The 6,715-nt window shown below is 37.8% G+C and overlaps 1 pseudogene; it reads right to left on the minus strand.

Moving 5' to 3' along the window:
* Positions 1-1,938: 1,938 nt before the first annotated feature.
* Positions 1,939-5,624, minus strand: LOC100618931 (E3 ubiquitin-protein ligase Mdm2-like; annotated as a pseudogene).
* Positions 5,625-6,715: the final 1,091 nt, after the last annotated feature.

Below are 6,715 nucleotides of genomic sequence, written 5' to 3' on the forward strand. Positions count from 1 at the left end.
TTGGATTTACCCTTAGATTTTGAGATTGACATATAGATATTCTGGTTATGCCCTAATACCATTGGGTTGTAATCTAGGACATTTACTTGTCCCCTAATCTATGCCCAGCCAAACCCTATGTCTTCAGGACATAAAACACTGCTCTAACCCCAACCAGGTGATCAATCCCCCACTTCTACCTGAATTCATACCCTTCTCCTGTCACTTTAGCACCTGTTGTCAATAGGGATAAAAAGCCTCAAAATCAATCTCCTCAAGGAGGCATTGTCAAATCCCTTCACACTATCCTCCCAGCCAAATTCAACATGATTTCTAAATTAATAAATCTGCTTTTTATTTCTAAGCTAAGTTATGGAGTTTTGCATTCTTGTAAAGGGTATCCATCCTGAACTCCAGGTGTTCACCAATAGCCCCCCACAACAGAAAGACAGGAAACAGAAGAAGCTGAGGCAAGTGTCATAGTAAACAAAAAATGAAATGGGAAAGGCTAACCAAAGAGAACTCTAGGATGAATGGAGCTAAAACCTGAAAGGATTAAATTAGTCAAGTTTGAATAAGGTTTGTCATTTAGGAAAGACACCAATGAAGAAAAATCTCTGTACCTGGGAAAAAGACTAGAGAAAAACTTTTTTTCTAAAAACTAGTTTTAGAGAAAACTAAACTAACTCAAATGTTAAGATGCACATAACTATATCACATATACATATAAACTAAATAATAGCAAGAAAAATGTGAATTTTATTGCTAACTCTGCCACTTGCTAACACATTAAATAGGGATTACAATTTTTTGTATCTGTTTCCCAAGATGAGATAAAGATGACAATGCCATACTGAAGTCAACAGGTGATTTACTTCTTACTTCTATGCCTCAATGCAGTCAACTTCCAGTGAAACAATCCATCACTTCAGCCCTCCATGATATTCTTTATTTTCCTTTGCTCATTGCCTCAGGAAATATGACTAATGGGGGATGTTTTCCCAGAATCCAACAATTTTGTTCTACAAGATATACTATAGGAAACTTTCTAATTTGGAAATAGCAACATTTTATTAAATTTGTATGTCTGGTGTTGTCAATCACATCATGTTTCAGCCGCTGGCATTCATGGTCTCTTGGGCATTGAGAAAGTTATTAATGTCAATTGTAACTGGATGGAGTAATCTGAAGGAATCTTGCTTAGGTGAAGTCACCATCTCTTACCACTAGATTCTATGGAAAAGGACCACATAATCCTTCTTTTGAAATGATAATACGCTTGAATTTAATGATTTCAACACTATATAGATTGTCTTACAGAAAGTTTATATCAATTCATATGCATCTGCATTGGATACAACTTAATTGACTTACCTGGTAGCCTGTAATACACACACACACAGAAATAGTTAATCTTGAAAATAACAAGTAATTCTTAATGGACGCAATCACTAAGGGATGCGTAGTTTCAACATCCACAATATGAGTGTTGATGACTTACTCCAAACTTATCTGATTTAGCAGACAAGTCTTAGGAATTCATTAAGGCACAGAAGTGTTGAATGATTTGTCTAGGTTCAAATAAGTTTTAAGTGTCTACATTAGTATTTGAATCTAGATTTTTCAGACTAGTACACTATCCACAACACCCAACTGCCTCTATAAACAATTCAAATGAAAAACAGGGGGGAAAATAGAAAAAATGGTCACCAGAATGTTTTTTTTCCCAAAGAAAGAGAATAAAAAAATTCTTCCCAAATAAGCAAATTGCACTAGAGAGGTAACTAAAATAGATTAAAATATTCATTTTCTTGGGGTAAAAAATGTACAAAAATAAAATTTTAAACAAATTTCCAAGCCATGTGAGAACATGAAGGATTTAGGTCTGATATCTCTGCCTAAGAGAAAGAAACTGTAAAATATACATATATAATCACACAAAGACATATGGTTCCATTTTTAGTATATCATATTTAAAATCAATATCATAAAAAAGTTATTAACAATCATTTGAATTGGTTGCCTACATACTGGAAAGGCTTATTTCTTATTTTCACCTTCTTAGCACATGTGAAATATGCTATAAGATGTCCTGTCCCACCATGGATAATGCAACTGTTTTTTAGGTCAGTTCTTGTGGTGGGTACCAGGTTTCCCCCAGTACACCCAAAATTCCTAGAGTGACTACAGGTCAAAGATTACATGAGGAATTCACCTTGCAGGGCTGGCAGTTGAACAAACATAGGATCCTCTACTTCTAAGCTTTGGATGTATTTACATTAACCTTAAAGGTAAGGGTTTGAGCACGAGGGGATACATCTCAAAACACACTAGATTTCTTGAGATAACTTACCTTTATGATCCCTTCATCAGAAATATTACTTATGATCTCCAACATCCCTAGGTTTCTCGAGATAAGTATTTTACCTTTATGATCAGGATGTCATAAACAATGTATGCTTATGTTTAAGCCTCCATATCCAAAGGCATCTACTATATTACCTATTCTCCCTCAATTGTCCCCCCTGTCTGTTCCTAATGTTCATCTCCCTCCCCATTTTTCCTTATCAAATCACTTAGATCCCATTCCTTTAGGATATAACAATCCTGAACTTTCCACTATTCAGGGAGGCAGTTGGTCCTGCACACTGCCTCCCAACCATTTAACCTAAATAAATCTCTCTATCTTTAAAGAGTCTGTCATTCTTGAAAGGGCACCCTCCTTGGGGCAAGGATTAATCTCCACCTTCCCACAACACTCTGACAGATGATGCAGGGCTCTACAGTGCTCAGGAGAATAGATTTCATACTTCTTTGTCTTGTGCATCTTCTCTCTCAAAATCTTTAGCTTCTTCCTGACTATTATAGATGATACTTTTAGATGTTGATGGTTGGGAATAATCCTCAATTTCCTGGGATCCTGATAACTGTAGTATTTTTTTCATCACTTTCCTTGATACAGAAATCTTGAGAATCATTCATCTTATTTTTCTTACAATCTGGAACATCAAAGCCCTCTTCCTCCCCTTATGTTGGTTTTTTCTAGCTTGCCTTTATCACAGACATATCAGTTTTCTCCTCAGGATGCCAGTTCTCTCCCAGAGCCCAGCACCTATGGCAAAGTGGTGTAAGTGGAAGATTCATTTTATCACAGGAAGTATACTTTCAATAGTCAGCTAAGGATATTTCAGGTCTTCATCAAATGAGTCGATTTCACTCTCCTCTGCCTGGTATGTATAGATAGATAGATAGATAGATAGATAGATAGATAGATAGATAGATGGATGGATGGATGGATGGGTCTGTAATTCCTTCCTCATTGTGACTTTATTTATTTATTTATTTATTTTATTTATTTTTAATTTTTATTTAGTCATTTCCAAACATTATTCATTGGAAACAAAGATCATTTTCTTTTCTTCCCTCCCACCCCTCCCACAACCTCTCCCATAGCGCACGCGCGATTCTACTGGGTATCACATATGTTCTTGATTCAAACCCATTTCCATGTTGTTGGTATTTGCATTAGAGTGTTCATTCAGAGTCTCTCCTCAGTCATATCCCCTCCACCCCTGTAGTCAAGCAGTTGCTTTTCATCAGTGTTTTTACTCCCACAGTTTATCTTCTGCTTGTGGATAGTGTTTTTTAGATCCCTGCAGATTGGTCAGAGACATTGCATTGACACTAATGGAGAAGTCCATTACATTCTATTATACCATAGTGTATCAGTCTCTGTATACAATGTTTTCCTGGTTCTGCTCCTTTCATTCTGCATCACTTCCTGGAGGTTGTTCCAGTCCCCATGGAATTCCTCCACTTTATTATTCCTTTGAGCACAATAGTATTCCATCACCAACATATACCACAATTTGTTCAGCCATTCCCCAATTGAAGGGCATCCCCTCATTTTCCAATTTTTGGCCACCACAAAGAGTGTAGCTATGAATATTCTTGTACAAGTCTTTTTCCTTATGATCTCTTTGGGGTACAAACCCAGCAGTGCTATGGCTGGATCAAAGGGCAGACAGTCTTTTATCGCCCTTTGGACATAGTTCCAAATTGCCCTCCACAATGGTTGGATCAATTCACAACTCCACCAGCAATGAATTAGTGTCCCTACTTTGCTGCATCCCCTCCAGCATTCATTACTTTCCATAGCTGTTATGTTAGCCAATCTGCTAGGTGTGAGGTGATACCTCAGAGTTGTTTTGATTTGCATCTCTCTGATTATAAGAGATGTAGAGCACTTTTTCATGTGCTTATTAATAGTTTTGATTTCTTTGGCTGAGAACTGCCTGTTCATGTCCCTTGCCCATTTATCAATTTGAGAATGGCTTGATTTTTTGTACAATTGATTTAGTTCTTTATAAATATGAGTAATTAAACCTTTGTCAGAGGTTTTTATGAAGATTGTTTCATTGTGACTTTTATCATCTGAATCAATTATATTCAATTTCAAACTCAAACCTGAATTGGTCTGAAACTGAATCATCATCATAATTTTCACTTAATACACCAGTATCAATATCTGGACTTGAAGGGATTTCTTTATATGATGCATAATAAATTCTGCTCCAGCCTTTTACCTTGAATCTGTGTGTGTCATCCTGCCTCAACTGTGTTTCTTGTAAATAATATATAGTAGGATTCTGGTTTTCAATCCACTCTGCTTTCCACTTCTGTTTTATTGGTGAGTTAGTCCCACTCACATTCAGTGTTATGATCACTAACAGTGTATTGCCCTCCATCATATTATTCCCTTTAGGTCCTACTCTATTCCCTTTCACTCTGTTCCTCCTCCTCATTTTGCTTTTTGTGACCCATCCCCCCACACCCCCCTCAGTCAATTACCTCTCCCTTCCCTTGTCTTATTCTCTTTCTACTTCTCTGTAGTGTGATAGAATTCTATGCCCCACTGCGGGTACTTGTTTTTCCCTCTCTGAGTCTGTTATTACAGTGAGAGCAAAGTTTAAGCACTGCCCATCACCACCCTTGAAGGGATTTGCTGAGTCACTGCTATTGCTTTGGAGGCAGCATGACACAGAGAGTACAGCTTTCATCAAATGTAAGGGAAGTGCTATCTGACATGCTGTTCTCTATGCCTTTCATCAGGCAACTCATCCAAATTTTCTTCTGTTTCACTGTCCGCCTTCTCAACCAGGTAATTGGTCTAGAATTCAGATTTGGTGATGGTTTCTCTTCCTGCGATTATTGCACTGACTCCTTTTGACCTCTTCCTATTTCAAGCTGACGCCTGGTTTCATTTGTAGATGTATTTGGAAAACCAGGTTCTTGCTGATTGACTGCTGACAATCAAATTTCCAGAAAACATTGCCTATGATCTCCCATTCTCTTTTAGAGAAGCTTGGTACTCCAAATAGATCTTCAAGAGGCCATGTGAACAATCGACAATATGCTGCTGCTTTTTTATCATACAATTATTTTGACATAATATACTGGCCAAGATAGAATAAAATTTCTTTTGTTGTAAATGGGTCTTTCTGTGCACCAGCCAATTTCAACAAGTTCAGGAGTAACGGCTCTGGTCTAACCCGACCCTCTTGTTCTAAAGCTGGCATTTGTGAAGTGCTTAAGGCACCATCTGTATCAGAAGTCATTTTGGAATTGTACATTTGCCTGGACAGGTACAAGAAACCAGAACCTCCAGTTCCAGAGCCGAAGGGAACTTATGGCTGTGCTGGCAAAGGCCCAAGCCCCTGCTGGAACAGGACCCTATGGCCCTCAGAGGGCGACTTCCAGAGGCATATACCCTACTTTGAGGATCCTTGGAGGCTTGGGTGGGGGTGGGAAGGTGGTTGGGTAAAGGCCCAAGTGGGGTTCGCCTGCCCCAGTGAAGCACTAAACAAGTCTAGGCCAGAAATGTCCAGGAGCCTCTTCTCCCCTAATGCTTAGCTGGGGATCAGGGCAGGCCCACACTGGAAACTAGAAGTCACAAGCCTCTTAAACTCCACCATTCACATTTAAATGTATGAGAGTTATGTCGTTATTTTTCTCCATTTGCTTTTAATATTGATTATTTCCTCCTTTTTCCTTTGGGGGAAAAACAGTAATATGATCGTTCAATTACTTTAGCTTCTTTTTACTTTTAAAGGTGGTACTATTTCCAATTGCTCTCTTCCCTTAGCCAATAATCCCCTCCTTTGATTAGTTAGCCTTTCCCTTTAGACTTTTACTTATTCATTCCATTTCCTTACTGCTTTTATATGGTTATTTAATTCTCCCCACTTTTTTTCCTCTGGGTCAAGTAGATTTCTCCTTTCTTTCCTCCCCTTCAATTATTCTTGCTTACTGGTTTTTCTTTTTTTAATTTCATTTTTTCTCCAATTTTTAAGAGAACTATTCTCTTACTTTCCTCATCATTTTTTTATTTTTTCCTTTTGTTTACTCTAGACTTTTATTTTCTGGTTTATGACCTCTATGATTATCTAGTCTCTTTCTCAATAATCTTCATAGGATCAGAGTATCCATTCTGGGCTATAATATCTTGATAGTTTCTGTCCCTATCTTGTAGAGCTTGCCCAAAAGATTCCCCTTTTCCATTCATTATGTTTCACTCCAAGAACAAAATTAGTTCTTGCAGGTTACAGAAAAGACAGTGTTATATGGTAAAATCTTCCTTCTTCCCTACCATATCCCTGATTATGCACCTCATCACTGATCTGCATCCACCTTATGGTTACCTTATTTTTTCATTTGCCTCAAAATCTCCTTGAGC

Source organism: Monodelphis domestica, chromosome 3 (assembly GCF_027887165.1).
Source record: "Monodelphis domestica isolate mMonDom1 chromosome 3, mMonDom1.pri, whole genome shotgun sequence".
Lineage (NCBI taxonomy): Eukaryota > Metazoa > Chordata > Mammalia > Didelphimorphia > Didelphidae > Monodelphis > Monodelphis domestica.